We start from the raw sequence: 6,755 nt of genomic DNA, 5'->3' as shown, positions 1-6,755 counted from the left end.
AGGAACCAGGTGAAAAAAAATTACTGCAGCAGATGTACTCCCTCTGTGTTTCCTAAGCTCCCAGGTTGCCAAGCTGTACCCCCAGGATAAAGCGCTTTCCCTGCAGAAATAATGACTGTGTTTGCCTTTTCAATCTGTTTTCATTTATCTCTGGGATTTTCACAGATCACATGGACAGTGACTAGAAGGTGCCAAGTAGTGTCGAGCTGCTTTAAACTTGATATTCCCCACACTCCTAATCTACTCCTTCAGGAACAAAACAGGTTTCCACGACTTAGGTAACACCAGGGTCCAAGTATTCCTTGGCTCCTCCAGTTTTCCCACTCTGGCAGCACCGCTAGGCTGTGGGCACCGTGCCTCACATGGAAAAGCCAGTCTCAGTTAAATCTGCTCTGTTCTCATTTAGTCATCCTAATTATCAGGGGGTGGGGCAGTGCTGAGCGTGGAGATGGACAGACAGAGGAGGGATGTGGAAAAGAGGCTTGGTCTGTACATGTGTGTTTGTTACATCCCAGGGGGAAGCATGGAATGCCTGTCTGAGCAGCCAGCTCCACGGTGGGCAGCACTGGCTGACCAGAGAGCTGCCCTTCAGGATCAAGTGAGAGGTGACACTGGGAATCAAAGCCTTCAAAAACACACCACGGTTGTGTCAATATAGGACACGAAACAACACGAGCGCACACACCGCTGCTCTCAAGGTGAAGAAAAGGGAAGTTTATTTTCTGACTCTAACATTTATAGTTTTCTAAAAGTGACAGTGGATTGGAGGGTGACAGTGCCACCTCTCCAATGACACTGGACAAACCAACAGTCTATCAAATTTCTCTTCTATAAAAGCATGCAAAACAATAAGTTATTTACAGAAAGTGTATGAGAAAATTTGCTACAAGAATGTAAACATCAAAAGACTTAGAAAATCTTAAAAAATCAAAGCAACACAGGGGTGTGTCATTTTTGGCACATCAGAGGAGGGGCTGTCAGTGCAAGAGCCAAACTAGAAAGGTGTCCTTGGGCTGGGTAGAGCACGGGATGTGAGGCATGGGAGTTTTACCTTGGGAGAAGAGAGCATTGCACTTCTGCCCAAGAGGTTGCTACACAAGAGGCCCTGCGACGTTAAGGTGTGATCTGATGATCAAGTTAGGGACAGAATGTCTTCATCCTCCTCCTAATGTAGTCTGGGCTGTCCCCTGCTTGGGAACAGCTGGTGGGAGGACTTTGGATATCAGGGCGCTGCCGTAGCCCCAGGGTGGAAAGCAGGCTCGCACAGCGTGGTGACCCCTCCCTTAGGAGGAGGAGGACTCTAATCCAGGCATCTATTAGTTTGGAATTACATAAGGCTATTTGAGTGTGTTTCTTCCCTTCTGGGGACGTTTTCAGTCGGGGTCTGTTGTGCAATTAAGGGCAGCAGTAGCTGGTTGTGTGCAGCTCTGCTGGGGCTGCGGTGTGGTCGCTGCATCCAGAGCTGGAGCTTTCCTATGGGGATAACTCCAGCCACCGCCCGGAATGCCGGCTGCCAGCAGGCTTGGCTCCCCTGGGAACGAGCTGAGGGCTATTCAAAGAGCTTGAATCTCTCTCCAAACATGAAATGCAGCCAGGTTATGACACACAGCTCATCCTCTGTTAGTTGAGATTAATCAGGGAGTCTCCAGGTACACTCCCTCTGCCATCAGCGCTGCGGGATGTGCGTGGGAATGCCGAGCTCACACATCCACACAGAGCAGCAGGATTACTGGCCCCAGGGCAGCGCTGGCTTTTCCTGACCTGTGCTGGCTCCTACAGGGCACATTCATGCGGGCAGGAGGAGGTGGTTAGAGCCAGCACAGCATCCTCGGAGGCAGCACCAAGTGGAGAGACCCAGCGTGTCTCAGCCCAGGGCTGCCTGCCATCAGCACAGAGCCCATCTCCACCTTCTTGGCAGGATTCCCCCTCCAGCACCAGGTACAGAACAACATCTCTGCTCATTTTCCATAACCTCTTTAATCCCCAAATAACTGTTCAAACTGAAGTTTACTGTGTAGTGAGAATTGGTTTAGTTTAAAGTAATCCAAACCGAGCATGATGGAATAAATACTGCTTCACTCACTGTTACTATTTCATCTGGCAGTGGGTGAACGGCTGACTAAAAGGGGAAAGCTACTTCACACAGCAAGAATTTCCATATTGCTTTTTAAAATTAGTTAAATAAAATGAAAGAAAGCAACCCTGAGTCCCTTTCCTCCCAGCAGACTGCAGCATCTCAGAAAGAACAATGCAATATCATGTATGAAAATGCAGGCACAACTCCCAAATGCTTTCCCTATCTCTGTTTTTATTGCTTCAATAACAGCTTATGAAACATTAGTGAAAAAAGACTCAAAGCATGAGTCTGCAAAGCGGCAGAAAACAATAAAATAAATCCCACGAGAACAACTGTCACTGTCCTTCAGCATTCCATTGTTCAGTGCAAAGGACCAGAATGTCAGTCATTTATCACTTATTGATCACTTTAACAGTAGGCATTAGTATAAGAGTTCTGTGGCTGAAATTCCACTGAAAGAACAGTGTTTTATTGCCCAGTTCAAAACCCATGAAAAAATACTTCCAGAAACATTTATGATTGCATTTAATCTGTGACAAATCACAGCAGAATACGGTTTGGCCAGTCCTTGGCTTTAACCAGATGCAGAGGGATCCAGGCTTCTCCATTGTACAAGAAAATGACTCACATATTCCTCTTTCATCCTAGGGGACAGATCAAAAACTGATTGCAGGCTTTCTTGCCACTATCCTTTTTTTGCTCTTGGACCAGTCCTGCGCTCAAGCTGGGTTTAAGGAAAATAAAAGATGTTTATGTCTAAGAGATTAAATATGCTTTGGCTGTAGCCATGAGTTAGTCCCAGCTGTGGCACTGTGCTAAACTTGTGCTGTATCTCAATCCTGAGGCATGGTGACAGGGAAAAACCTTGAGCATTTGCCCCATCCCATTTTTATGCTGTTTTTCCTCCACTAGCTTTGCAGACTTTCATAACCACAAGACACTGGAGATTGTGCTGGCAAATTGCAATACAGATTTAAAACATATCTATATATACACTCTCTTTTCAAAATCCTTACATCCAGTGGAAGTTTGGCCCCGTGAAATGATGTTTATAGTACAGTATTTTGATGACTATAAATGCTGTTGAGACTCGGAGCCCAATACAGCTGCAGTCATTACAGACCCAGAGAAATTGTTTTCAGGCTCGTGCCAACAATTTGTGATTAATTTCTTTGTTGTGGTGCAAGCTGGTTTCTGAACACGTTCCCCATTAGCTCTGTGAGCAGCCTGTGCAGTCACTGGCACGCTCCACAGGGCTCATCCATCCTCCCTTCCACATCACTGCCTGCAAAATGCAGTGAGCAAAGCTCTGCCTGCCTTCCTTCCCTCTATCTTTACATCCAAACTAGAAACTGCTTCTTTTTTAACTCCCCTGAGGAGGCATTTGAGACCAGCAAAGATGAGGGTACTGCTGTTTTTTATAGCAATTACATATATAATTATATACATAATATATACATTTTTATTATACATTGCTATATATATGAAAATAGCAGCAATTCATCTAAATTGAAACTCTTCTGTGGAAAGAAGACTCAGAGTCAGCTCCAATTTTAATTTTCTGCGAAGTTTGAAATCACTGAAGCGTTTCCTTTTGTGATTTTGTTACTTCAGCTTTTTTAAGTAAAACTTACAGAAATAAAAGGCAGGCATAAAAATGGGGACCTTGAGATGAGCAGGCAGCATTTTTCAGCTGATTTGGTGCACGTTCTCCCCTTTAGATCTCTGGGTCAGGGTGGCTTTTGGGTGTTGAGCCTGAAGTCTTTATACGCAAAATTTTAATCTTCACCCAGCTTTAATTCTCCAGTCTTTTCCCTATATCAGCTTGTAAATCTGCCATGTGCCAGGTTTTTTAAAGTGTAGGGTTTTACCTGCTTTTATCTGGTTTTATTCATCAAAACCACGCGGAAGTATGAGCAAGCGTATTCCAGTCTCTTGTTGCTCGGCTTCCTGGCTTTCCTCTGGCTGCCATCCATCAGGGACATGGGAAGAGGCACAGACATGACTTGGCTTTGTGGGGAGCAGCGGTGAGGCTTAAAAGCAGGTGAGATGGCACCAAGGAGCATGGGGGAGGAAGCTCATTTCCTCCTCTGGCATATTTTTCCCTTGATTTAATCATTCCAAGCACCCTATGGATCTAAAACCTGAGCACGGGCGTCTTATCTGCTGAGGTGTAACATTTCAGAGATTCTGCTCAGAATAAACCAAATGAGGCATGTGTGCTTTCACAGAACAGATTAATTTGTATTTTTGGAGTATTTTTGGTCCAACTGAGGGGAGTCGGGTTCATGGTCATAAAAAACACATAGGCCTGGAATCTGGTGTGTCCAACAGGCAGGGATCATAAATCCTGATGCCTTGTCCAGGAAAAAAGCTACAAGGGGAGGTCATACATATGTAAGGGAGAGGTTTTCAGGATGAGGATGGTGAAACAGGTTGCCCAGAGAGGTGGTGGAGGCCTCGTCCCTGGAAACATTCAAGGCTTTGTTAGATGGGGCCCTGAGCAACCTGAGCTAATTGAGGATTCTCCTCTCATTGCAGGGGGCTTGGTCCTTTCCAACCCACACCATGCTGTGATTCTTTCATCTCAAATTGCCCAGAAAACCCACCAGGTTTATAATCCTCAGGTATAACCATATTTCCTTTACATCTAGAGTAGCTTCATTGAAGTCAACTTTAGATTGGTGCAGCTGGAGCCATCAGGGGTGAGGAACAGAAAGGTAATCTCTATTTGTAGGAAAATGTTATGGTGAACTGTGCTGAGCTGATTAATAAGAACAGAAATAATGCCTTTGTTCCTCCATAAGAGTGGATAATGATGTTTATTTACTCACAGCAAACTGTCTGGAGCTGACTACAGGAGATGAAGTAGCTGCTGTGTAATCTCCCTCTCCATGGGTCAGGACTTACATTCCTCTGTCTTAAAACCTCCATCAATAGCAGCTTCTGAACAGTTAACAAGCCTGGTAGAAGATCACACAAATTTGGCATCTAAGGCAGCTTTAATCAGCCTGAAAGTCATGTTGTACAGAGCTTCTGGTGCTGTTATTTACTGCACTACAGTCATTCCTCTCTTCCTTAGAGGCACAGCTCTGCCTAAAGTCATATCACCTACTGCTGTGATCAGATTTCACAAGTTAAGCAGAGTCACACCAGATCTCTAGGTGATATAAAAAATCCCTTAAAAATACATCTAGTGCTGCAGGCAAAGGCATCTGATGGATGCTGGATGCCTGTGCTGCTTCTTGGGGGTCTCTCAAGAAGAATTAAAATATATTTTTTGCACACAGCATGACTGCAATATGTAGGAAGAAGGGTGCAGGAAATGCTCCTTCTCTTTTCTGTCTTTTTAATTCCTTTCTACTTTTGTCCTCCTGTTGTCCCCATGCCCTGTGAATGAAAACCTTCTCCTGAGATGCTCTGTAACCTCACCTAGGGGACAGGGTTTGTGGTGATGCCTCCCCAGAACTGATAAGGTGCCTCTCTACCTCCTTGGTGGTGCTTCTTCATTCCTCACCACCAGCTTTTTGACAGACAGAAATGTCATTACTGAACCAAACCTAGTTGCTAATGATGTTGTTGTTGTTGTTGTTGTTGTTGTTATTATTTCAGTTAGGGGAACAGAAGTGTCTTTCTTCCCAGCAGAAGGAATCTAGCAGAGGTTCCTTGAGTACTCAGGACCTGCAGAAAATGATAGTTCACATCCTCCTGTATCCTTCTTTTATTAAAGCAGGTGTTAAAGCTAATTATATAGACCCCAGGGCAATTGCTGGCTCCATTCAGACACAATGAGTGTTAATGAGAACGATGCCTTTTTTTTTAATTCACCATAAAACAAGGCCTGTTGCCTCCAGCTCTCTACTGCATAAACCCTGGCATGTATTTTTATATCTTTCCATTTGGTTTAACATTGTCTTGCAGAGAGTGTTTGACTATAACCTTTAATTTGAGGAGATGCTGCTGCACACTGTAATTAAGGCAGCCAGTTGGGTGTTGGGATTTTAATTTTTTTTTATTATTTAAAAAAAAGGTAATAAATTATCATCAGAATCTTTTTAGAGTAGGAGACCTCCTCCTTGTTAAGGTGTTTAGAAAGGATGTCTCCTAGAGCTTTTTTCCTTGAGAAAATAACCTTCTTTTTAAATACATTAAGTATATCAAGGTATTCTACAGATTGTGTTCTTAAATGTGACTTCTTAAGGTTTTGCTGATGTAACAAAAACAAAACTGGGAAGTGTTTTGATTGTAGCTGAGCTCAAATTTCATTTTGAAGAGGAAAAAAGCCTTTTAATTATTTCTGAAATAATTGCTTGTGATAATACAATCTCCTTTGTAATGTTTAGACAGAAATAGTTTCTATATAAATAGAGACATTTAATGTAAGAGTAACCTAATCTTTGTTTTGAGCACTGTGATACTTCAAGCCCTATTATAGGATCAAAAGGTTTTCATATCAGCAGATAGCTGTTAAAAAAACAATTTTAATGATAATTGAAGGCCTAATTAGTTAGTTTGTAATGCCTAACTAATATCTTTGCTACTTCAAGACTTTCTAAGAGAGACAATTGCTCTGCCAATTTAAGCTAAAGGAACTCATAAAATATGAATTTGAAAGGGCTGCTTAAAAAAACAAAAAGTAAAGGTTCTCTTATTTAAAAAAAGAGAAACCTTTTTAAAT

The sequence above is a fragment of the Molothrus aeneus genome, chromosome 4 (assembly GCF_037042795.1).
Source record: "Molothrus aeneus isolate 106 chromosome 4, BPBGC_Maene_1.0, whole genome shotgun sequence".
Classification (NCBI taxonomy): domain Eukaryota; kingdom Metazoa; phylum Chordata; class Aves; order Passeriformes; family Icteridae; genus Molothrus; species Molothrus aeneus.
The sequence above is the reverse complement of the archived record's forward strand: the minus strand, read 5'-3'. Positions refer to the sequence as shown.